The 26187-nt window shown below is 39.3% G+C and overlaps 1 protein-coding gene and 1 long non-coding RNA gene across 10 annotated transcripts in view; one reads left to right on the top strand and one right to left on the bottom strand.

Annotated features, from left to right (window-relative positions):
* PDE8B (phosphodiesterase 8B) overlaps window positions 1-26187 on the bottom strand; it is a 265652-nt gene that overhangs the window by 39672 nt on the left and 199793 nt on the right. The gene's annotated exons all lie outside the window — the stretch shown is intronic.
* LOC128315984 (uncharacterized) lies at window positions 1326-21390 on the top strand. Its single transcript, XR_008299263.1, has 3 exons — window positions 1326-1456; window positions 4110-4235; window positions 21338-21390. It is a non-coding gene; the product is annotated as an uncharacterized LOC128315984 (long non-coding RNA).

Raw genomic sequence — 26187 nt, 5'->3', positions numbered from 1 at the left:
CTTCCCTGTGGTCCCATTTTAAGAAATTGCCATGGCAACTCCAGCCTTCAGCACTCACCACCTGATCAGCCATCAACACTAAGGCAAGACTCTCCACCAGCAAAAAGATAACGACTCAATGAAAACTCAGATGATGGTTAGCATTTTTTAGCAATAAAATAGTTTTAAATTAAGGTATGTACACTGTCTTTCTAGACATAATGCTATTATGCACTTAACAGACCACAGCATAGTGTAAACATAACTTTTATATGCCCTGGGACACCCCATAATTCATCTGACTTGCTTTACTGAGATACTCACTTCACTGTAGTGGTCTGGAACCCAACCTGCGCTGTCTCCCAAGTATGCCCGTATATTGTTTGTTTTTGGGTCTCCCTCACTCCCACGTATTATGAAAAGAGGTAAAAACTCTGGTTAAAATGAAGACAAGTACTACTTTCTAAAATTAGTGTAGCTTACAAAGCCAACTTATTAAGAAATCTTTTTTTTTTTTTTAAGATTGGACATACTTGATCAACAACTTCAAGACAAAACTGAATGCTTTCATGTATGTGACAAGACTTCAGGAGAGTTCAAATGCTGGATGAGAGATGTGATCACAGAAACTGAGTCATTTGAGACCCTCCCTTCATTTACATGTAATAAAAATGACAGTGTGTGATACAACAGTTTCTTTGATCATCTTTCTTTACTGAAAATACCTTCTTTACTGAGAAGTATTTCCTTGGATGCTAAAAGCATCTGATGCCTAGATCAAAGATGTTTTCTGTCTACTCTATTTTCAAAAACTGTTTGATAACACACTTCTCAAGATTCCCACCAAACAGCAAACAAACACCAAATGGAGCAATGCCAGATCTAGTATGTTCAGATATCACTGATATCCCTCAGTCAATATTTTCTTACCTTAGTGCCGGTGCCCGCCAGCCCCACATTCAACATGCATTTGCAAGAGCCATTACAAAGAAGCACTCATTATGTAGCCAGTGATAGTTTTTTTTTTAATCTTTATCTCCTGGAAAAACACTTAATTCGCGTACCATTCCAGTTGAAATGTTTCACTCTTTTTTCCCTTGTCAGTTTCTCTTTTAATGGCTTTCAAAGACCTACAATGTAAGCACCACTTTGCTTCATACCTGGAAAATACTGAGTTTTCTACTATGAAAATATGACAGTGGTTCTCAAACTTCAGCATGAATAGAACCACGTTAAGGGCATGTTCAAACAGGGGCAGGGGGCCATCCCCAGAGTTTCTGATGCACCAGTTCTGGGGGAAGCCTAGAATCTGGATTTCTAACGTTAAAGTTCCCAGATGAGGCCAAGGCTGTGGATCTGGAGGCCATGTTGTAATACACGAGAACCCCATACTCACAGTGCTCTGGGCACCAGCAACTTGGCTGACACCTGGGTGCTTGTCAGAACTACCGACTCTCAGACTCTCCAGACTCACTGAGTGAGTATGAGAATCCATATTTTAACAGTTAATCTCTAGGTGATTTTAACATTACACTGAGTTGAAAAATCACTGATTTAGGTGGAAAAGTCTCAGGCATGCCAACAGATGTCTTAATATCTCCATTTCTAGAGGTATAAACCTGGTACATTATGAACTTTACTGAGTCTCAGTTTCCTTATGGGTAAACGGGGACCAACGCCTACTATTTAGAGTCTAGATCAAATGAAATAATGTGTGTAAAATGCCCAGCCCAGTAGCTTCCAAGCTGGCCTTTTACCAGAATTACCTGGAAGGCTTGTGAAAGCACAGGGCTTGGCTCCACCCCCACCGTTTCTGTTTCAGTAGATCTGGGCTGGGGCCTGAGAATTTGTGTTTCTAACAAGTTCCCTGTGAGGCTGAGGCAGCTGATCCAGTGGCTTTTTTTTTTTTTTTTTTTTAATTTACATCCAAGTTAGTTAGCCTTTCTTTGAGAACCACTGGACTAGCCCATGGTGGGTGCCCAGATAACACTTGTTCCCTTTACCTTCTCTTTCAGAGATGTATCTTGTTTGTGGAGAATCTGGATTCAGGGATGTTTCCATTGTTTATTATTTCAGGACTGATTTTAGTTTACAAAAACCATTTCCTTTAAAGCATACGCTGAGCATATGTGGTGTGCTCCCATGTGCTGTGTTTCTCACTTTTATGCCATCATTTGCTTGGCCTGTGTCCCCTCACCGCTCAGTGACAAAGAGAAACATATAAAGAGCTTCCGAAGGAGATTTCATTTTCCTTAAAGTTTCTTCCTCTTAAAGAATTGTCACAGACTGATGGCACTTTGGTGAAACACTTTTATGTGGAAACTGCTGTGCCTACTCAATTTTGTCAAGAGAATGAGGAAACTGCAAAGATCACAGTTTCCCACCCATGTTCCACTAGTGCTCAACAGAGTCACTGAAGTGTTTAATGACACTGGGGGCCTCTGTTGCACTGTGATTAGCCTAAGACAGAAGCAAGCAGCAGGACCTTTGCTTTGTAAATCAGGCCCTTTGATAGCTACTGCAGAGAGAGGACAGCACAAAGGAAAAATTAGTAATAATGAGAGAACAAAAGAGTAAAACAGCTTTATCACTGTGTGTCCTGAGGTTCTGAAAATGCTGTTCATTAGAATCTCTGTTTACATTTGTGAACAACCACTCCCAGGAGAAAAAGGCCATTTTCTAGCTGATACCTCATTTTCTAGTTCAACTCCAGAAATATTTATTGGGCCTAAGACACAAAGATGGTTAGAACAGAGTCCCTGCTTTCAAATGCTTTACTGTATAACAGGGGACAAAAACCAAGTACTGTCACAATGGATCTATTCATTAAGTGTTTGTTGAGTGTATACTATGTGTTGGGTAATGTTTTCGGTACCAGGGATGTGACCGAGAATAGAAGAGATATAGTTTCAGTAAGCTGGTTCAGAAGTGCCAAAGACAGTATTTTGCAAGGGGTGGGATGGTGAGGGTTAAAAAGTTTAGGGAATTCCAAAATATGATGCTAAATAACCTTGCCTCATATATTCAAGTCATTTACCCTTCAGCATTTTCCCAAGCCTTCTGAGTATATCAAGGGGAAAGCCTCAGGGTGGTGCTATTATGTTTAACACCTAACACTTTGTAAAGAATTTGATACATGGATGGTCTTTCTCTAGGATATCTATATTTACTGTTACCTTCCATTGTGGCTAGTGATTTTGGTATTCCACTTTAATTATTATGGTTATACAAAGTTTTAAAAGTGACTCTTTCTAAAGAAAAACAAGTATGAATAGGTTAGGTAGCAACTAGATATGCCAACAGTTGAGATCCAGGAGCGCCCCAAATGTGGGAAACAGAGTTATGAGCCATGTGCCCATCCTTGACCTCCCAAATGCCATGGCTTCAGGGGAGAAGAATACGGGCAGAAGTAGCACCCCATGAGCTGGAGGGGCTGTGGAAGTCACAATGACCAGCCAGCAGCTGGCTGGACCTGGCAGGCCCTTTTAAGCTTAGTTCCTGCTTGTGTCAGATGGATGGGTGCATGTTCAAGAGTGTCTGACAGGGTTCCCAGCCACCATCGCTAGCTCCTAATTCCCAGTGGGACTCTGCACAGCCCTATGCTGCCTGTGCCTCTCACTTCTGGGTCACTGCTGCCATTTCTGGTCCTAAGCTGCCAGTCTATGCTAGTAAACGAGACCATTAATCTAATTTGGACTGGAAATGAAATGCTCCCTTAAGAATGAAGACACAAGAGGGGCATTACACAGTGCTCCTTTGCCCTGAAAAGGGGTAACATGATGGGTGAATCAATCAGGATTCATAATTTTTAAAAAGTATATAAATCCCATGTGGTAGGGACAGCCTTTTTTTACCTTCCAGGCACAATAACAATGCCACTCAGGCCGAAGCAAGGAACATCGTTACTAGAAGGCTGTAACTGTACCTCTTTCTTCGGTCAGTAATGGCTCTGAGTGGAGTCTGGTGATGAGAGGCTAGCTGTAGGAGGGCACTGAATTTTCTGGGGTGGCCTGGCTGACCGAAAGGACATAGGAACAGATGGCATCAAATACAGTCATGAGATACATCCTCAACTTTCAACAGACAGATGGGGTTTCATTTCCTCTTTTCCCAATCTTTCAATTCTACAGATTCTGATGGTATTATGCTGAAGATGTGCCAGGAAAAAGTATCTAAAATTCATGTCTTAAAGCAGCTGGAAACCCAAAGAGACTTAAAACTGAAGCATTTTCTGTTACAGTTTTGGTCCTGTCCAGGTAACAATTTGGGATCATTTAGACTGGTCCACTCATCTCACCTGATCCTCCCTTCCTGCAGCTATTCACATGGAGCCTCATCACCACATTCTCACAGAACCCTTGGACACGTAGCCTTCCTCAAGAGATCAAACTACTGGCCATGCCACTGCACATGGGTCTGCTGCAGTAGAGAAGATAATGTAGTACAATCATAAGGGACTGTTTACCACCCTACCAAGAACTCTTATCAAGAGAAACTCCTAGAGACACAGCTGGTGCTTCCTTAGTGACCTCATCAGGGCAATGGCATAACATGTAAATCATCACACATGTGGCAGCTATTTGATACTTTTCTGGGATGGGAATGTTCTGTCTCCCGGGCACTATTCCAACATCTAAAAATCCACATTAACAAGGCAATTTCTCAAGAATTAGAGAGCCTAAGATAGATTCACAGGTGAAGTCTATCAAACATTTCAGATGAATTAATACCTATTCTTCTCAAACTATTCCAAAAAAAAAAAAAAAGAGAGAGAGAGAGAGAGAAGGGGAAAGAAATCTTCCTAATACATTCTATGAGGCCAGCAATACCCTGATACCAAAGCCAAAGACAGTAAAAAAACAAAAAACAAAACAAAACAAAAAACAACAACATACTACAGACCAATAACCCTGCTGAACACAGATGCAAAAATCTTCAACAAAATATTAGCAAAGTGAATTCAACAATGTATTAAAAGGATCATTCACCAGGATCAAGTGGAATTTATTCCAAGGATACAAAAATAATTCAAAATCTGCAAATCAATCAACATGATACACCAAAGGGACAAAATGAAAAAGAAAAAATCACATTATCATCTCAGCAGTTGCAAACAAAGCATTTGACAAAATTCAACATCTATTCATGACAGTAACTCACAGCAATGTACGTTTCAAGATACTATACCTCAACATCATATAAGCCATAGATGACAAACACAACTAACATCACACTCAGTGGTGAAAAAGTGAGAGCTTTACCTTATGGTCAGGAACACAACAAGGAGGTCCACTCTCAGCACTTTCATTTGACCTACTAATAGAAGTCCCACACACACCAATCAGACAAGAAGTAAGAGACATCCAAATGGTAAGGAAAAAGTCAAACTGTCATTATATGCAGGTGTCAGGACACTATACATAGAAAACCTTAAAGGTTCCACCAGAAGCTATTAAAATAAATAAATTCAGTAAAGTTGCAGGACACAAAATACAGAAATCTGTTGCATTTCCATATGATAACAATGATGCGGGAGAATAACAAATGAAGAAAACAACTCCATTTACAAATCCATCAAAAAGAACAAAATACCTAGGATAAACCAAGGGGGTAGAAGACCTACACTTTGAAAACTATAGAACACTGATGAATGAAACTGAAGACAACACAAATGGAAAAATATTGTGAATACGTGCATACTACCCAAAGCAATCTACAGATTTAATGTAATCCCTATTAAAACACCAAAAGCATACCTCACAGAACCAGAACAAACAATACTAAAATTTGTATGGAGCCAGAAAAGACCTCAAATAGCCAAAGCAATCTTGAAAAAGAAGAACAAAGCTGGAGGTATCACAATCCCAGATTTCAAGATATGCTACAAAGCTATAATAATCTAATAATCATAACAGTATGGTACTAGCACAAAATGAGATACACAGGTCAATGTAACAGGATAGAGAGTGCAGAAATAAACTTATGTGTATATGGTCAATTAACCTACAACAAAGAAGGCAAGAATACACAATGGGGGGGAAGACAGTCTCTTCAATAAATGGTGCTGGACACACTGGACAGCTACATGCAAAAGAATGAAACTGGACAGCTTTGCTACACCATACACAAAAATTAACACCCAAGGGATTAACCTAAATGTGAGACCTGGAACCATAAAACTCCTTAGAAGAACACATAAGCAACACACGAAGAAACATTTTTCTGGATATGTCTCCTCAGCCAACGGAAGCAAAAACAAAAGTAAACTACTGGGGACCACACCATAATTAAAGGCTTTTGTAGAGCAAAGGAAAACATCAATGAAATGAAAAGGTAACCTAGTAAATGAGAGAAGATATTTGCAAATGATGCACTGAAAAGGGGTTAATATCTAAACTATATAAAGAACTTACACAATTCAACACCAAAATAACAAATAATCTGATTTAAAAATAGGCAGAGGACCTGAATAGACCTTTTTCCAAAGAAGACACAGAGAACACCCACAGACACAGGAAAAGATGCTTAACATCACTAATCATTAGGGAAATGCAAATCAAAATCACAATAAGATAGCACCTCACACCTGTTAGCATGGCTAGTAACAAAAAAACAAGAAATAACACATGTTGGTGAGGATGTGGAGGAAAGGCAATCTTCATGCACAGTTGGTGGGAATGTAAATTGGCACAGAAATTGTGGAAAATAATCGAGGTTTCTCAAAAAATTAAAAATAGAATTACAACAGAAACCAGAAATTCCACTACTGGATGTGTACCCAAAGAAAATGAAAACACTAACTTGAAAAGACGTATGTTCCTATATGTTTATTGCAGCATTATTTACAACACCCAATATACGGAAGCAACCTCAGCGTCCATCAGCAGAGGAATGGACAGAGAAGATCTCTCTCTCTCTCTCTCTCTCTCTCTCTCTCTCTCTCACACACACACACACACACACACAGGAATATTATTCAGCCATAAAAAAGGAATGAAATCTTGCCATTTGCAACCACATGGATGGAACTAGAGGGTATTATGCTAAGTAAGTCAGACAGAAAGACAAACACCATCTGATTTCACTCATGTGGAATCAAAAACAAAACAAATGAACAAACAAATAAATCAGAAACAGACCTATAAACACAGAGAATAAACTGGTGGCTGCCAGATGGGAAGAGGGTGGGGGGACAAACAAATCGAGTGAAGGGGAGTAGGAAGTACAGGCTTCCAGTTAGAGTTAAATAAGTCACAAGGATAAAAGGTACAGCACAGGAAATAGAGTCAATGGTACGGTAATAGCATTATATGTTGACAGATGGTAGCTATACTTGTCAGCATAGCATAATGTATATAGTTGTGGAATGGTTATGTTGTATACCTGAAACTAATGTAACACTGTATGTCAACTACCCTTAAATAAGAAATCATGTCTGATCATATATCCAAAAAAAAAAAAAAAAAAGAACTAGAGATCCAAGAGTTGAGGGGTGTGTGGGAGACTGGTTTAGTCCACAGCCTGTAGGCAGTTAAGACATCTACTGACATGTCAGAGGGAGGAGGCACCGGGACCAAGTGTTGAGGGGATTTGCCTAAGGGGACAGAACTGAAAAGAGATAGGGTGGAAGGACAGAATAAGTGTTCATGCTGTCTTCTCATCAATCTTTAGTGCTCAGATACGGCAGATACTTGGGTAAATACTAGAAAAAATTTCTCTTAATTTTTTAAAATGTATGTTCAGGGCAAAAAAAGCAGCACTCTCTTATGGGGTTTATAATATACATGAAAATTATAGCATAAAGGATAGGAAGGAGAGTTGGTAAATAGACAGTTGCAAGGTTTCTATGTTTCACAAGAATTGGTGCAATATTGGGTTAACTAGACCATGTAAAGTTAAGGTTATAGTAATCCCTAGATCAACCATTAAAGAAATCCAAAGAGATTTAACAAAAAGCCAGTAGATAACTAAAACAGCGCTTTAAAAGTTGCTTAATCTAGGGGTGCCTGGGTGGCTCAGTCAGTTGAGCGTCTGGCTTCGGCTCAGGTCATGATCTTGTGGTCTGTGAGTTCGAGCCCCGCGTCGGGCTCTGTGCTGACAGCTCAGAGCCTGGAGCCTGCTTCAGATTCTGTGTCCCCCCTCTCTCTCTGCCCCTCCCCGACTCATGTTCTGTCTCTCTCTCTCTCCCTCAAAAATAAACATTTAAAAGAATAAAAATAAAATAAAATAAAAGTTGTTTAATCTAAAAGGACTGTATAAAGAAACAGAGAAAACAAAAACAAAACAGAAGTACAAATAGCAAAAAAAATGGTAAACCCAAACCCAACCATATTCATAGTTACATTAAAAGTTAATGAATTAAACATTCCAATGAAGACACAGAGATGGTCAGAACTGATAAAAATCAAACCCCAACAATATGCTGTCCATAAGAAATATACCTCAAATAGACACAGATTCAAAGTAAATGGATGGGAATAGATACATCATGAAAACAAATTTAAGAAGGCTAGAATGAATGGCTATACTAATATCAACTAAAATAGATTTTAAGATAGAGTATTACCAGATATCAAGTTGGATTTTTCATAATGATAAAAGCATCAGTTCATCAGAAAGACTAATCATTTATCTACATTACTTAACAACAGAGCTTCAAAAAACAAGAAACAAAATTTGATAGATTTAAAGGGAGAAACAGACAACGTTCACAATCACAGAGAAGGATCTTAATGCTGCTTATAGCCCATGACTGAACTAGAAAGTAAGTAGTAAAACACAGAAGATATGGAGAATGCTATCAACCACGTTGACCCTCACTGGCATTTATAGGACACTACTCAACAACAATAGAATACATAACCTTTCAAATGAATTTGAATGTTAATTAAACAGATGTGCATCTGGCTATAAAACACGTCTCAGTAATTTTAAATGGATTCAAATCACAGAAATTATGTTATCTTGACCACATAAAATTAGAAACCAGTAACAGAAATCTATAAAATTCCTAAATAATTGGAAAGTAAAAAACACACTTTAAATAGCCCATGGACCAAAGAAGAAATAAAAAAAGAAATTAGAAAGTACTTTGAACTGAACAGAGTTAAGGTCAGATATTGCAAACTTTAGAACAACCTGTTTGTAGGGTTGGCCACTGGCTGGTGTCTGAGAACTTGACTTCTGGAATGTTTCCTACAACGACAAGACTGTTCAGCCCATTTAGGGTACTTACACCTGTTTTCCTTCTAGGATATGGGATTTTTGCTATTTGTGTCTGGTTCTTGTGCCTCTTTTCAAGTGCTCGTGGAACATTCTCCAGGACAGATCACATGGAGACCACATGATCTGAAACAAGTCTCAATAAATGTAAGAACAATGGAATAATATCAAACATCTATGTGAAAGTATAGGAAACTAGAAATCAATTATAATAAAAAAAAAACTGGAAAACCCACAAAAAAGAGGAGGCTAAACAAATGTTATTAAACAACCAACAGGTCAACCAAGAAGTCAAAGAGGAAATTTAAAAATACCAAGAGGCAAATGAAAATAAAAACAAAATGATTCGAAATCTTTGGGATTAAGAAAAAGCAGTTCTAAGAGGCAAGTTTATAGCAATACAGGTCTACCTCAAGAAACAAGAAAAATCTGAAACAATTTGACCTTACATCTAAAGGAGCTAGAAAAAGAACAACGCCCAAAGTTAGTAAAACAAAAACCAAAAGCAAACAAACCAAATATTAAAAATAAGACCACAAATAAAATAGAGACTAAAAACACAATACAAAAAAAAATCAATGAAATTAACAGCTGGTTCTTTAAAAAAAAAAAAAACACAACAGACAGACCTTTAGGAGATTCATCATGAAAAAAAAGAAAGGACTCAAATAAAATTAAAAAATGAAGAGGAGGGGCACCTGGGTGACTCATTCGGTTAACCGTCCGACTTCAGCTCAGGTCATGATCTCACGGTTTGTGAGTTTGAGCCCCATGTCTGGCTCTGTGCTGATGGCTCAGAGCCTGGAGCCTGTTTTGGAATCTGTGTCTCCTTATTTCTCTGCCCCTCTCCTCACTCAAGCACTCTCTCTCTCTCTCTCTCTCTCTCTCTCAAAAACAAACATTTAAAATTTTTTTAAAAATTGAAGATGAGACTTCTTGGTTAGATGGCAGAGTAGGAGGACCCTAAACTCGCCTAATCCATCAGATACACCTAGATAACACTCATATCAGTGCCAACAATCCAGAAAATGACCCAAAGCCTGACCAAACAAATTCCATACCTTAAATGTACAGAAGAGGCCACACTGAAGAGGGTAGAAAGGGCAAAGACATGCTGGGAACTTAAATATTGTGGGACTGACCGCCTGAGGGAGGGAGCCATAGCCACAGAGAGGGGGTAAGAAACAGGCTATCATATTGAGGAGCCTCCAAGAGGAAGAAGAATCCATATGGCATTTGGCTTTAAAAATTATAGGAACTGAATTTCCTGAGTGCTTACAATCAGCCGAACTTAAAGCCTACAACTTTGAAAAGGAAAAGGCTAGGCTCTGGGAAAGCCCAGAGAGTGATAGGAAGCTGGGTCCCTGCTTTTAAAGAGACAGCACAGCAAACAGCCTTTTAAAAGGCATCTGGGGCTTACCAGAGGGAGAGTTAGTTACTGGTCTCAGTCAGCTGCGGGATTCCTCCAGGAACAAAGGAACTGGCAGGTGCCATTTCCTTCCCCCGATCCCAGTAAAAGTACCTAGCCACCTGTGAGAACAGTGCAGTGTCCAAATTCACTACCCGACTTGCTTACACGACACCCTGCCCCTCCAACCAGCACTCCCTCAGTCCCTGGGCTGCAGATCCCTTCCCCCTGACGACCCTGGCAAACCTTGCCAAAACCACATATCCCAACCTCTTGCAGAGGATGCATGCACTTGTTAAAACTGCAACCTTGTTTCCTGTGGTTAGCAGAAGGGCCCTGGCTGGCCCCAGTCCCTGGTGGTGGCTGTACATCTCCTGTGGAGGAGGAGCAGTGCCACCTAGAAAAAAGGGCACATCCTGCTCACTACTTTAATAGTAAGAGATGTAACTGACATTCCTAACACAGAGAGTGAGACAAAATGAGGAGACAGAGGAATGTATCACAAATGAAAGAACAGCACAAAACCATAAGAGACCTAAACATAACAGATATAAGTAACATTATAGAGATTTAAAAAAAAAATGATCAGAAATATACTAACCGGACTTGAAAACAGTAATGGGCAAAGTAATGGAATGTAATCAAACTGAACAAATGAGAGGGAAAAATTATGCAAAATTACAATAAATTAGGGAACTCAGTGACTTCATCAAGCATAATAACAGTTACATTATGGGGATCCCAGAAAGAGAAGAGAAAATGGGGCAGAAAATTTCTTTGAAGAAATACTAGCTGAAAATTTCTCTAATCGGGGGGAGGAAACAGATATCCAGATCCAGGAGGCACAGAGATCCACCAACAAAATCAAGCAAACGAAGTCCATAACAAGACACAGGAGAATCAAGATTACAAAAGGTAGTTATGAAAGGAAAATTGTTTTTTACCTATTATCCAGTAGTTGCACTACTAGGCATTTATCCAAAGGATCCAGGAATGTTGATTCAAAGGGGAACATGCACCTCAAAGTTTATAGCAACACTATCGACAATAGCCAAATTATGGAAAGAGCCCTAACGTCCATCAACTGATGAACAGATAAAGAAGATGTGGTGTGTGTGTGTGTGTGTGTGTGTTTGTTTATGTATACACACAATATATTCTACTGTGTGTACACCCACACACACACACAAGAATATTACTGGGAGATCAAAAAGAATGAAATCTTGCTATTTGCAACAACATGGATGGATCTAGAATGTATTATGCTAAGTGAAATAAGTCCGTCAGACAAAGACAAATATATGATTTCACTTATATGTGGAATTTAAGAAACAATACAGATGAACACAGGGAAAGGGAAGCAAACCTAAGACAAAAACAGAGAGGGAGACAAACCTTAAGAGACTCTTAAATACAGAGAACAAAGTGAGGGTTGCTGGTGGGGTGCTGGATCAGGGGATAGGCTAAATGGGAGATGGGCATTAAGAAGGGCACTTGTTGGGATGAGCACTGGGTGTTATACGTAAGTTCTGAATCACTAGATTCTATTCCTGAAATCATTATTACACTGTATGTTAACTCAGTTGGATTTAAATTTAAAAAATATGTATGTTATCAAAAATAAAAATAAAAATAAAATTTTCCTGATAGTAAAAAAAAAACAAAAAACTTTTAAAGCAGCAAGAGAAAAGGAGACAGTTACATACAAAGGAAACCCCATTAGGCTATCAGCAGATATTTCAGCAGACACTTTGCAGACCAGAAGGGAGTGGCATGATATATTCAAGGTGCTGACAGAAAAAAGTCTGAAGCCAAAAATACTCTTTCCAGGAAAGCTATCATTCAGAATAGAAGGAAAGATAAAAAGTTTCTCAAACAAAAACTAAACAATTTCACGACCACTAAACCAGCGCTACAAGAAACATTAAAAGGGACTGAGTGGAAAGGAAAGACCATAAGGCAGGGTATAAAAGGTAGGGAACACAAAAGCAGTAAAAATCAGTATTTCTGTAAAAAATCAGTCAAGGGATTCACAGAGTAAAAGGATGTAAAATATCACAACTATATACCTAAAACATGGAAAGGACTGAAAAATGTGTTCAAACTTAAGTGATCCTTAATTTAATATAGACTGCTATATGCAGAAAAGATTATATGCAAATCTAATGGTAACCACAAATCAAAAACCAGTAAGAGATGTGCAAAGAATAAAGAGAACGGAATCCAAGTGTATCACTAAATAAAACAAGCAAATCATGAAAGAGAACAAGAAAAGGATCAGAGAAAACCTACAAAAACAACCAAAAAAACAAGTAACAAACTGGCAATAAAAACTTATCAATAATTAGAATGCATGTAATTGCACTAAATGCTCCACTCAAAAGGCACAGGATGTCAGTGGATAAAAAAAAACAAGATCCACCTATATGTTGCCTATGAAAGACTCACCAGACCTAAAGATGCCTGTAGATGGAAAGGGGGGGATGGAGAAACATTTATCATGTAAATGGATGCCAGGAAAAAAAGCTGGAGTGGCAATACTTACATCAGATAAACTACACTTTATTTATTTATTTATTTATTTTTATTTTTTTTATTTAAAAAAAAATTTTTTTTTCAACGTTTATTTATTTTTGGGACAGGGAGAGACAGAGCATGAACGGGGGAGGGTCAGAGAGAGAGGGAGACAGAGAATCGGAAACAGGCTCCAGGCTCTGAGCCATCAGCCCAGAGCCTGACGCGGGGCTCGAACTCACGGACCGCGAGATCGTGACCTGGCTGAAGTCGGACGCTTAACTGACTGCGCCACCCAGGCGGCCCAGATAAACTACACTTTAAACAAAGACTGCAACAAGAGACAAAGAAGGGCACTATAAAATAATGGAAACAATCCAACACGAAGATAGAACAGTTGTAAACATTTACACACTCATCATGGGAGCACCCAAGTAGATTAAACAGTTAATAACAAACATAAAGGAACTAATTATTAATAATACAGTAATACTAGGGGACTGTAACTCCCCACTTGCATCAATGGACAGATTGTCCAAAGAGAAAACCAACGAGGAAACCAAAGGCTTTGAATGACACTGGACCAGATTAATCTAACAGATATATTCAGAACATTCCATCCTAAAGCACAGGATACACATTCTTTTCAAGTGCACCCAGAACATTCTCCAGAAGAGATCACATATTAGCCCACAAAACCAGCCTCAACAAATTCAAGAAGATCGAAGTCATACCATGCATCCTTTCTGACCACCACATTATGAAACTATGTATCAACCATAAGACAAAATCTGGAAAGACCATAAATACACAGGGATTAAGTAACATGCTACTAAACAATGAATGAGTCAATGAAGAAATGAAAGAAATAAAAAATTACATGGAAACAAATGAAAATGAAAACACAATGTCTAAAACATTTGGGATGTAGCAAAAGCACTTCCAAGAGAGAAGTTTATAGCAATACAAGCCTCCCTAAAGAAGCAAGGAAAATCTCAAATACACAAGCTAACCTTACACCTTAAGGAGCTAGAAAAAGGGGAACAAACAAAACTCAAAACCAGCAGAAGAAAGGAAATACTAACGATTAAAGCAGAAATAAATGATATAGAAGCTAAAAAAACAACAGAACACATCAATGAAACAAAGAGTTGGTTCTCTGAAAAGATCAACAAAATTGATAAACGTCTGGCCAGACTCATCAAAAAAAAAAAAAAAAAGACTGAAATAAAATCAGAAATGAAAGAAAATAACAACCAATACCACAAAAATACAAACAACTGTAAAAGAATGAGAAAGTTATGCCAACAAATTGGACAACCTAGAAGAAATGGATAAAGTCCTAGAAACATATAGCCTCCCAAAACTGAAGCAGGAATACAAAATTTTAACAGACCAATTACCAGCAAGGAAATTGAATCAATAATCAAAAAAGTCCCCCCACATCCCCCCAAAAAGCCCAGGATCAGATAGCTACACAGGTGAATTCCACCCAATTTTTTAAATTAAAAAAAATTTATTTATTTTTGAGAGAGAGAGCACACAAGAGTGGGGGGGGGGGTGGAACAGGGAGAGAGGGGGACAGAGGATCTGAAGCAGACTCTGTGCTGACAGCAGAGAGCCTGATGGGGGACTTGAACTCACAAACTGTGAGATCATGACCTGAACTGAAGTCGTATACTTCACCAACTAAGCCACCCAGGTGCCCCTATGAAAACATTTAAAGAAGAATTAATACATCTTCTTCTCAAACTATTCAATAAAAAAAGAAAAGGAAGGAAAGCTTCCAAATTCATTCTATGAGGGCAGCATTACCCTAATACCAAAACCAGATAAAGATACCACAAAAAAGACCACTATCTCTGATGAACACAGACGTAAAAACCTTCAACAAAAAACTAGCAAACTGAATCCAACAGTACATTTAAAAATTCATTTACCACAATCAAGTGGGATTTATTCCTGGGATGCAAGGGTGGTTCAATATTCACAGATAAACCAGCAAGATACATCACTTCAGTAAGAGAAAGGGTAAGTACCATATGACCCTTTCAATAGAAGCAGAAAAAGCATTTGACATCATACAACATCCATTCATGATTAAAAAAAACCTCAACAAAGCAAGTTTAGACAGAACATGCCTAGACACAATAAAGACCATAAATGAAAAACCCACAGCTAACACCACAGGTCAATGGGGGAAAAACTGAGAGCTTTTCCCCTAAGTTCAGGAAGAGGACAAGGATGTACACTCTCAACACTTTTATTCAACATAGTATTAAAAGCCCTAGTCACAGCAATCAGACAACAAAAAGAAATAAGTTGCAACCAAAGCGATAAGGAAGAAATTCAACTTTCACTATTTGTAGATGACATGAAACTATATATAGAAAGCCCTAATGTCTGCACCAATAAAAAAATACTACTAGAACTGATAAATGAATTCCATAAAGTCACAGGATACAAACTCATTGTGCAGAAATTTGTGGCATTTCTACACGCTCATAATGAAGCAGCAATAGATATTAAGAAAATAATCCCGTTTACAATTGCACCAAAAATAATAAGATAGCCAGATATAAATTTAACCAAGAAGTGAAACACCTGTACTCTGAAAACTATAAAACATGGATAAAAGAAATTGGAGATGACACTAAGAAATGGAAAGATATTCCATGCTCATGGATTGGAAGGATATTGTTAGAATGTCCATACGACCCAAAGCAATCTACACATTTATTGCAATCATCATCAAAATACCAAAAGCATTTTTCACAGAACTACAACAAACAATCCTAAAATGTGTATGGAAACACAAAAGATCTTGAATAGCCAAAGCAACCTTGAAAAAAAAAAAGCTGGAGGTATCACTATTACATACTTCAAGTTATTTTACAAAGCTGTAGTGATCAAAACACCATGGTATTGGCACAGAAATAGACACACAGATCAACAGAACAAAAGAGAAAACCCAGAAATAAACCCACAATTATATGGTCAATTAATCTTCAAAAGAGGAGGAAACAATAGGCAACAGGAAAAAGTCTCTTCAGCAAATAGTTGAAAAATGGACAACAAATAGGGAAAACTGGACAGCTACATGTAAAAGAATGAAACTGGACCACTTTCTTATACCATACACACAAATAAACTCAAAATGGATTAAAAGGATATAAATATGAGACTTGAAACCATAAAAATCCTAGAAGAGAGCACGGGCAGTAATTTCTCTGACAATGGCCATAACAACATTTTTTATAGATAGCTCTCCTGAGGTAAAGGAAGCAAAAGCAAAAATAAACTATTGGGACTGCCTTAAAATAAAAAGCTTCTGCCAAGTGAAGTAAACAATCAACAAAACTAAAGACAACCTACTGAATGGGAGAAGTTATTTGTAAATGACATATCCAACAGAGTTAGCATCCAAAATATATGAAGAACTTATACAACTCAACACCCAAAAAAACACATAACCCAATTAAAAAATGGGCAGAAGACAGGAACAGACATTTCTCCAAAGAAGACACCCAGATGGCCAACAAACACATAAAAAGATGCTCAACATCAGTCATCATCAGGGTAATGAAAATCAAAATCACAATGAGATATTGCCTCACACCAGTCAGAATGGCTAAAATCAAGGACACAAGAAACAACAGGTGAGGATGTAGAGAAAAAGCAACCCTCTTTAACTGTTGGTGGGAATGCAAATGGATGCAATCACTATGGAAGACAATATGGGCATTGCTCAAACATTTAAAAATAGAACTACTCTATGATCCAGCAATCCCACTACTGGGTATTTACCCAAAGAATATGAAAAACATAATTTGAAAGGATACATGACTCTTTATGCTGTTTATATACTCTTAATGCTGTTTATAGCATTATAGCATTATTTGTATATATACAGCATTATTTGTAATATCCAAGATTTGGAAGCAGCCCAAGTGTCCATCTATAAATGAATGGGTAAATAAGATGTGGTATTTACACATACAATGGACTATTATTCAGCCATAAAAGGATGAAATCTTACCATTGGCAATGACATGGATGGAGCTAGAGAGTATTATGCTAAGCAAAATAAGTCAGAGAAAGACAAACACCCTATGATTTCACTCATATGGGAATTTAACAAACAAAACAAATGAGCAAAGAAGAAAAAACAGAAAGAGATGAACCAAGAAAGAATTTTAACTACAGAGAACAAACTGATGGTTACCAGAGGGGAGGTGGCAGGAGGGAAGGATGGGTGAAATAGGGGATGGGGGTTAAGGAGTGCATGTGTCGTGATGAACACTGAGTGATGAAGGGCATTGTTGAATCACTACACTGTACACCTGTAACTAATTTAACAGTGTATTAACCATGTTGGAATTAAAATTAAAATTTAATAAAAAAAATAAAATAAAGAGTGTTATGACACCACAGAAATACAAAGGTTATAAGAGACAATTCCAAAACATCCCATACCAACATGATGGACAACCTAAAAGAAATGGCTAATTTCTAGAAACACATAATCTTCCCAGAATGAATAAGGAAAAAACAGAAAATCTCAACAGACTAATTACTAGTAACAAAATGAACTGGTAATCAAAAAATTCCCAACAGAAAAAGCCCAGGACCAGATGGTTTCACAGGGGAATTCTACTAAACATTTAAAGAAGAATTAATACCTCTTTCAAATTATATCAAAAAGCAGAAGAGAAAGGAATGTTCCCAAACTCATTCTATGAAGATAGCATTATGCTGATACTAAAACCAGACAAAGACACTGTATAAAAAACTATAGGACAATATCCCTGATAAACACAGGTGTAAAAGTCCTCAACAAAATATTAGGAAACCAAATTCAACAGCACATTAAAAAAACCATTCACTACAATCAAGAGGGATTTATTCCAAGGATGCAAGGGATCTCTATCAAGGATGAAAGAATTAATACTGTTAAAATGCCAATACTAACCAAAGCAGTCTACAGATTCAATGCAATCTCTATCAAGGATGTTCAGTATTAACAAATGTAAATGATACAGTACATTAAGAAGAGGAAATATAAAAACAGTACGGTCATCCAACAGAAGCAGAAAAAGCATTTGACACAATTCAACATCCATTCATAATAAAAACATTTAACAAGTCATTATTAAGGGATCATAAACTAAACATAACAAAGGCCATAGATGAAAAACTCAGCTAACATCACACTCACAAGTGAAAAAATAAGATCTTTATCCCTAAGACCAGGAACAAGACAAGGATGTCCACTCTCACCACTTTTATTCTTCATGGTACTGCAAGAGTCCTAGCCACAGCAATCAGACAAGAAGTTATAGAAATACAAACTGGTAATAAAGAAATAAAGCTTTCACTATTAGCAGATGACATGATAGTGTACACAAAAAAATCCCTAAAGAGTCCACCAAAAACCTAGAATAAGTGAATCCAGTAATGTTACAGGATATAAAATTAATATGTATAAACCTGTTGTATTTCTATACGCTAATACTAAAGTAGCAGAAAGAGAAATGAAGAAAACAACTCCATTTATAATTGCACCAAAAAGCATAAAACACCTAGGAATAAATTTAAGTAAGGAGGTACAAAACCTCTATTCTGAAAACTCAAACACTGACGAAAGAAAACAAAGACAAAATAATTGGAAATATATACCATGCTCATATATTGAAAGAATTAATACTGTTAAAATGCCAATACTAACCCGTCTACAGATTCAATGCAATCTCTATCAAAATACAAATCACATAATTCACAGAACTAGAAAAATTATCCTAAAATTTATATGGACGCACATATAGCCAAAGCAACCTTGAGAGAAAAGAACAAAGATGGAGATATCACAATCCCAGACCCTAAGATATACTACGAAGCTATAGTATTCAAAACATAGACAAAATACAGACACATAGATCAATAGAACAGGATAGAGAGTCCAGAAATAAACCCACAGCTATACAGTCAATCTATGACAAAGGAAGCAAGCATATACAATGGGAAAAGATAGTCTTCAATAAATGCTATTGGGAGAACTAAAGAGCTACATGCAAAAGGATGAAATTGGACCACTTTCTTACACCATACACATAAACTCCAAACGGATCAAACGCCTAAATGTGAGACCTGAAACCATAAAACTCCTAGAAAAAAAACAGGCAGTAATCTCTTGGATATCACCCTTAGCAATTTATTTATGGACACATCTCCTCAAGCAGGAGAAGCAAAAGCAAAAATAAACTACTAGGGCTTCACCAAAGTCAAAAGCTTTTACATAGCAAAGGAAAACATCAACAAAACAAAAAGGCAACCTACTGAATGGAAGAAACATTTGCAAATGATATATCCAATAAAGGACTGATATCTAAAATATATAAAGAACTTACATAACCCAACACCAAAAAACCCAAAAAATTCAATTTAAAAATGGGTAGAGGACCTAAATAGACATTCTTACCAACTCAACACCCAAAATATAAATAATCCAGTGAAGAAATGGGCAAAAGACATGAATAGACGCTTTTCCAAAGAACACTTCCAGCTGGCTAACAGACACATGAAAAAGATGCTTAACCTCACTCATCATCAGGGAAATACAAATCAAAATCAAAATCAAAATGAGATACCAATTCACACCTGTCAGAACGGCTAAAATGAACAACACAAGCAACAACAGATGTTGGAGACCATGTGGAGAAAGGGGAGCACTTTTGCACTACTGGTCACAATGCAAACTGGGGCAGCCACCCTGGAAAACAGTATGGAGGTTCCTCAAAAAAATAAACATAGAACTATCCTACGGCCGAGCAATTGCACTACCAGGTATTTATACAAAGGGTACAAAAATGCTTAAAGGGGAACATGCACCCCAATGTTTATTGCAGTGCTATCAATAATAGCCAAACAATGAGAGGAGCCCCAATGTCCATCAACTGATGAATGGATAAAGAAGATGTGGTGTGTGTGTGTGTGTGTGTGTGTACACAGAGACACAATGGAATATTACTGAGCAATCACAAAGAATGAAATCTTGCCATTTACAACAATGTGCATGGAATTAGCATGTATTATGCTAGGCAAAAAAGTCAGAAGGAGACAAATTTATATGATTTCACTCATATGTGGAACTTAAGAAACAAAACAGACGAACATAGGGGAAGGGAAGGAAAAGTAAGATAAAAAGAGAGAGGGTAGCAAACCACAAGAGACTTTTTTTTATTAAATCATGGCATTCTTTTTTTTAAGTTTATTTTTCCAGGGAAAGAGATACAGAGAGACAGAGAGACAGAGAGAGAATGAGAATGAGCAGGGGAGGGGCAGAGAGGGGGAGGAGCAGAGGATCTGAAGCAGGCTCTGTGCTGACAGCAAAGAACCCAATGCAGGGCTCAAACTCACAAACTGATACACGGACCTGAGCCAAAGTCAGACACTTAATGAGCCACCCAGGCACCCGAAGAGACTCTTAAACACAGAGAACAAACTGAGGTTTGCACAACTGAACAACTGAACACAAAGTGACAAATTGCACATTTGAACAACTGAACACAAATTGAACACAAATTGACATTAGGTGAGCTGTCAGAGGGTTCTTATTATTCGAGACTGCTTTTGACTTCTTTTATGACGTGGACCCTTCTATGATTCAGGCACTGAAACTAGAGCAAACGACGGGAGAGGAAATGGTAATGAAAAAATAAAAACATTTTTAGACGAAGGAAAAAGCCAAAAAGTCAGACAGGCATCACGATGTATTTTTGTAAATTTACACCAAGCATGCCCACCTCTCCTGCCTCCCTGTCCACCTCTGCCATCTCTTGATCCCCTAAGAGAGCTGGACCAACTCCTCGTGCTCCTTCTCAGGCTACTCAATGTCAAGAGGATGAAGACCTTCACGATGATCCACTTCCAATTAATGAATAGTAAACAACTGTGCTTAAGATTCATAAGCTTATCTGTTGTGTATGTGTGTGAGCGTCTTCATGTAGAAATCCAGTAACTGTATGGCAAGAACTGTCTGAGACATTTTTGTGTCCTTGCCCTTGCCTGAGCAGTCATCATGTAGAACACCACATGCAAGACTTGTATGAAGCAGACAGCCCATGCTAACACAGGCATAAGGTGAGTAAAAGTGAGTATTTAATATAAAATTAATCACGTGTCTTCTGTTTTCTAACTTTGCTTTCAACTATACAGAATACCTCTCTCTCTCATAACTGAAGAAACTGAATGTCAGCCTATCATCGCAGGTGAGCAGTTTTTAAAAATAAATCTAAGAACGTTTCCAATATTGCATTATGAATATGACTATAATACTATATGCCATATAAGTGTCGTAACAATTCATTCTTTAGCGTATAGGCTAGGCTACTATGAGGCAACCATATCAGTTACACCAGACTACAATAAAGCAATTATAGTGCTTTGTTATCAATGCATGAATTCTTACACCTGTAAAAAATTATGAATTTCTTTTTCATATTATCTTGTCATTTTTTGATGTTTATTTTTGAGACAGAGAGCACAAGCTGGGAAGGGGCAGAGAGTGAGCAAAACAGACGATCTGAAGCAGGCTCTGCACTGTTAATATAGAGCTGGACGTGGGTCTCCAACTCACAAACCATGAGATCATGACCTGAGCCAAAGTCAGTCACTTAACCAACTGAGCCACCCAGGTGCCCTTTTCCTGTCATTTGTGATGTCTAGTGTAAGATGTGTAATATATACAGCACTCTGTATTATATAAGACAGTACTGATGTTGGTACTGATGATTCATCTGGTAAACAGATGATGTAAATTATAGTATCAATAAATATAGAACAGTACTGTAAATGTATTTTCTCTTCCTTATGATTATAACATTTCTTGTAACATTTTCTTTTCTCCAGCTTACTTGATTGTAAGAACTTAATACATATAACATATCAAATATGTGTTTGATGGTTGTTTATGTTATTGGTAAGGCTTCTGGTCATCAGTGAGCTATTAGTAGTTAAGTTTGGGGGAGTCAAAACATTTTTTTAAATGTTTATTTGAGAGAGAGTGTGTGCAAGTCGGGGAGGGCAGAGAGACAGAGAGAGAGAGAGAGAGAGAGAGAGAGAGAGGGAAAGAGAATCCTAAGCAGACTCCATGCTCAGTGCCAAGCCCAACATGGGGCTCAGTCTCACAAACTGTGAGATCATAACCTGAGCAAATATAAGGAGTCAGTTGCTTAACCAACTAAACCACTCAGGCAGGAGTGCCTGGGGGAGTCAAAAGTATTATGTGCATTTTTGTGTGTGGGGTCAGCACACCCAACCTCCACAGTGTTCAAAGGTCAACTGTGTTACTCACCTCCCTAGCGCTGTGTAAGGCCCCAAGGGAAGAACAAGACACTGAAAGCTACTTGGAAGCTAGGTGTAGTGGGACAAAACCTGACCGAGTACTGGGCTCTGTGATGCATGGCCTCAGGAAGGACACAAGGCCTGTGGAGGGGACATTCGGCAGAAGGAACTGGATTCCTGAATCTGCCTTTGCACATCCATCTCGGACTTGGGAGCTAAGACTAAAAAGGGTGCCAAGAAGCTGAGCTTTCCAGAGTGAAGCTTCCACGGAGGAAAGCATGTGCCACATCCAAGGAGGGACAAGGGGCAAGTACTGGGACTGGAAGTCACTTGGACAGACTTCAGAGGCAACAGGGAACCAGTGGAAGTTTTTAAGATGAAAATAAATGATCCAAGTGCCATCTTGGGAAGATGAACCCGGCACAGAGTGTAGGGTGGACTGGGAGTGGAGGAGTGGCTTTAACTCAGTGATGCTACAGAAAGTGAATGCTCTTCTGGAGGAAGAAAAGATGGATCTGAAAGACTGTCATGAATCACATTTCTTTTCTGAATATGCTAGCAAAAATGCAATGCTAGAAGTCAATATTTCTTTGGGGAATCTGATGATTTCTACACTTGAGGAACCCGATTCCCCCATGGGGAAGTATTAGTTACAAAGGTCATGCCACCTTTATTAGCTCTTGCCAAGGAGTTGGAGGTGACAGTCACACTCCAAAAGGATGTCCAGTGGAGTCACTTTATGAGAACAGTATGGGCTGATGGTGAAAAAATGCACACACAGACAACTCAGGTCTGTGATCCAGCACTGTTAGAACCTTAGCAAAATGTAGAAGTTCCCGGGCTACCACTGATATTTTGAGCATCAAAGGTCAAGGGCACTGCCAACAAGACCAGCTGGCAAGTGTGTTTTGGGCCAGAGATGACTTCGAACCCGAGAAAGGGTAACTCTTCTGCATGGCTCACTCCACAAGGGACGGCACTCACTCTCTGCCCTGCACCACTGAACCCAGAGGAACGTGACTGTGTCCCAGAAAGTCAAATGCTGGCTCAACTCCAGCTGCTGCATAAGGAGGACATTCATTATGAACAACATGAAACATGTTTTTTTCCTTTCATTTTTATGGAGAGACGCTTGTATTTTCTTAGGAAACCAAATTTCATAGCCCTTCTTTTTAACTTTACAAATAGTAGTCAGTATTGTCTAAAAAGAACTTTTTGGAAGACTTTTTTCCCTAGTATTTTACCCTCTTGCTCCAATAGAAGCTGATGAGTTGAGAGGCCCCCAAGGGTCTTTTGCCTCCGGAAGGGTTATTCCGGGCCTGACTTGCATCATCCAGGGGCACCCATGTCCTGAGTGGATACCCTGCACTGAAGGGCCCTTGCTGGCCACCAGGAGGCTGTCAGTCCCCAGCAAAGCCTAGAACCCTGAACCCTCCATTTAAATATTTTAAAGATGCTACAGTCTTGATATCACTTTCAACTCCTAATCCAGGAAACTACTCTGGAGAAACTGCTCAAACAATCCCTGTTAACTTATTTATCACAAGTAAGGCAACATGCATGGGGGCCTGTCTGGCCCCACAATCCTGCACCTCAAGGACCTGCCAGGCAACACGAAGCTGCTGCAGCCCATGGAGAACCTCCCTTCACCCTGAAGCCTGCCTTTCCACAGTGATGAATTCCCCCAAGCACAGGCACAGAGGTTCTCGGGCCCAGAGGCAGAACCACTGGCCACAGTGAGGGGTAACAACCTGTTCTCTAACTGCTCGCAAGCACAAAGCTGCCCTTGCCTCAGCCTGGTGGACCTGCACAGCTCACCATCCCCAGGGCGTTGGTTCCTGAGGGCTCAGGCCCGCCCTGCAGAACGCTGTTGCTAGGCTCCTTCCAGGTTAACACTGTCCCTTCGCCAGTGCTGCAATCTTGGGACACAATCTGGCTATTACCCCGCAAGCAGACCACTCACACAGAACACATTGCTCCTGTGCTAAAGAGGGCAGCCAGTTTGCCGCCTCACCGGAGAGAAACAAGCCTTGGCACCTCAGCACTGGACAGTCACAAGGACAATGATTTATTGAAAATTGCTTTTTAAAAAAATAGGTGTTCTCACGGTCTAAAGGGTACTAGGTGAAGGTTTCAAATTTAAAGTCAAACAGAAAACTTAATAAACACCATCCACACCATTACTCTCCCTACCAGATCTCATAGCCATGAAACATTCATATGGAAAAGAAATGGGGAAAAAAAAATCCCGTTAGCTGAAATGGATAAAAAGGGCTTGGGATGTAGACTGTGGAATTAGTTTTGTCCAGGTGTCCCAAATCTGACTGTAACTGGGAAGTAAAGAACCTTCAGGTCAGGCCTTGCTCCCATGCCTTCAACCACTCCTAGGGAGAGTGATAACTGGGCAGAACATCACCCATTATTCGGGAGCAGCCCTGACATGCCAGGATCTGCGCTGGGTGCTTCCTCAGGAAACGGGCAAGGTCCCTCTCCTCACAGAGTTGACAGACCCAGGGCGGAAGGCAGTTTTTCCCCGTGGGGCTTCTCTTGGGCCAGGGTGTGTTGTAGAAGCCCTTCCTGCAGAGGTGCTGAACTCAGAGTCCACGCCGTGCCGCGTGCTCCCTAGTCCAGACATGGACGGCAGACAAGCACACACAGGAGCCACTTCTGCTACCCTCACTCTGCAGCTTCTTTTCCCCGGATGCAAACATTCACTCCACACGCATTTTCTGTGTGTCCCCCGGGTGCGGCTCAGGAGGGACTTATAAAGATGAGGAAGACCTGGTCTCACCTCTGGCAGTTCCCAGAGTGGCCTAGCCCTCCCTGCATGGTACACACACTCTCACACACACACACACACACACACACACACACACACCATCCTTCCATGTGCTTACCCTTTTGTGGTTCTTTGGTCAAACAAACCATACTCCTGTCCTTCTATAATGTTCAGCAGGAAACTTCCCAATACTAATCTAACCAATCAGGGCAGATCCAAAAAACTCAGACGCTTCACTCTGTAGCCTTGTGGTTCTTGACCTTGACGGTACGCTGACATCTCCTGGGGGGCTCTTAGAAGTGCTCATGCCCAGCTTCTACCCTAGACCCATTCCATCAGAGCCCCTGGGGCCCAGGAACCACTGTGCTGTTTTCTTAACCCGCCAGGTAATTTCAGTATGCAGCCAGGGCTGAGAACCACTGCATTAGCCTTTCATATTCCTCATCTTTTAGCACAAGAGCTTATGGGTGCTGTTGCTCTCCAGAACCAGTGGACAGATGTAACTGGTCCTCCCACGGGGATTTCCATGGTAGAACTCCTTACGGAGGATAACCTGCTTACCAGGAAACTGCCTTTTACTTCTTTTAGAACTCCAGGGCCAACGCTCTATAATTAGGACTTCAATTCCTTTTGACAGTTCTAATGATCTAAAAGCTTTTCACAAAAACTCTACTAGACTCAAAGCCATCTGAAAGCAGGCTGCACCTGTGGTTTCTCTGTGTTGGACCGTAGTTCTGGTTCATGCTCAGAATGAAAGGTAAACAAGCACTGGAAGAATGAACGGCACCAGCTGAGCCCAAGCCCTTTGCCTTCTTCCTTTTTACTCCCAGGTACAGATGCCTCACCTGTTCAGCGTACCATTCTACAGCCAACTTGTTTAAGATAATAAGGAAAAATATCATTTAACCCACTCCTCACATCATAATTCTGGGTTTAGGTAAAG

The sequence above is a fragment of the Acinonyx jubatus genome, chromosome A1 (genome assembly GCF_027475565.1).
Source record: "Acinonyx jubatus isolate Ajub_Pintada_27869175 chromosome A1, VMU_Ajub_asm_v1.0, whole genome shotgun sequence".
In the NCBI taxonomy this organism is placed as follows: Eukaryota; Metazoa; Chordata; class Mammalia; order Carnivora; family Felidae; genus Acinonyx; species Acinonyx jubatus.
Note: the sequence above shows the minus strand (reverse complement) of the source record. Positions and strands in the feature narration are given on the sequence as shown.